Source organism: Coffea arabica, chromosome 1e, assembly GCF_036785885.1.
Source record: "Coffea arabica cultivar ET-39 chromosome 1e, Coffea Arabica ET-39 HiFi, whole genome shotgun sequence".
In the NCBI taxonomy this organism is placed as follows: Eukaryota; Viridiplantae; Streptophyta; class Magnoliopsida; order Gentianales; family Rubiaceae; genus Coffea; species Coffea arabica.
Window position 1 is genome coordinate 10963991 of NC_092311.1, and position 1019 is coordinate 10965009.

Below are 1019 nucleotides of genomic sequence, written 5' to 3' on the forward strand. Positions count from 1 at the left end.
AACAGTAAAATTGACACAAATAGATTGCAACAAGAAATAAACTAACGACAAGCAAAAATCCAAAATGTGATGAATAAAACAAGAACTTGATGAACCAACACAACCCTAGCGGTTCTAAATAGCAACGAATTTGACTCTAAGCAACAAGAGGACTAACGAATTGAAGAAAACAAAGAATATAACCTGAAAAATTCGTCAACTAACTCTGATGCCAGTTGATACGAATCCCGTTGATGACAAGAATCGTGACAATAAACCCCAGGAACGGCGGTGATATTCACAAGTTTGAATTGGGTGAAATTTCCTATTCCGGATCCCTCTAACCCCCATGATTGTGAACTTTCTTGACCTACAACCAAACAAATTAGCAAACCCTAGGAATTTGTTAAATGTCGCCACAATCAAAGATGTTATTCTTAATTGATAAGCCGAAATTGAACACTAGACGACTCTAGATGTTCAAGGAAAGCTCGTAGAGCCAAACAGAGGAATTCTCTCAAGAACGATGTTCACTGAAATCGTATTCTGTTATCGAAAGAGGAAAAAAGATGTTTTATCGTTTCGTTACAAAACTCCTAACAAAACTAGGTCAAACAACTTAACTAGTTCAGACCATTTACCCTTGCTAAGATCGGCTTCAAGTTTAAATCTAGCCCATTTTATTAACTACTAATTGACCCAAATTAAAGTCTAACTAATGACTAAACTAATAACTCCATAAGCTGGAAATTTCGGTCTACAAAAATCTTTCTTCCAAACGAATTTGTGCAACCTTTTTAGTGAAGAAACAGTGAAGAACTAACTCCAAACTTTGATACTCTGTGCGCATATCATTTATTGTATAGGAAATGTAAAAGAGGCATGATTATATAGTATCTTTTTTATTTTGATTATATTTTAATAGCATTGGCTAATAATTTCCTATGGATTACAATCACATTAGTTTTTAAATTATGTTTACAAAAATTAAAAAAAAGATATATTAATTCAATCTCATGCTTTCTGTTAACATAACTAAA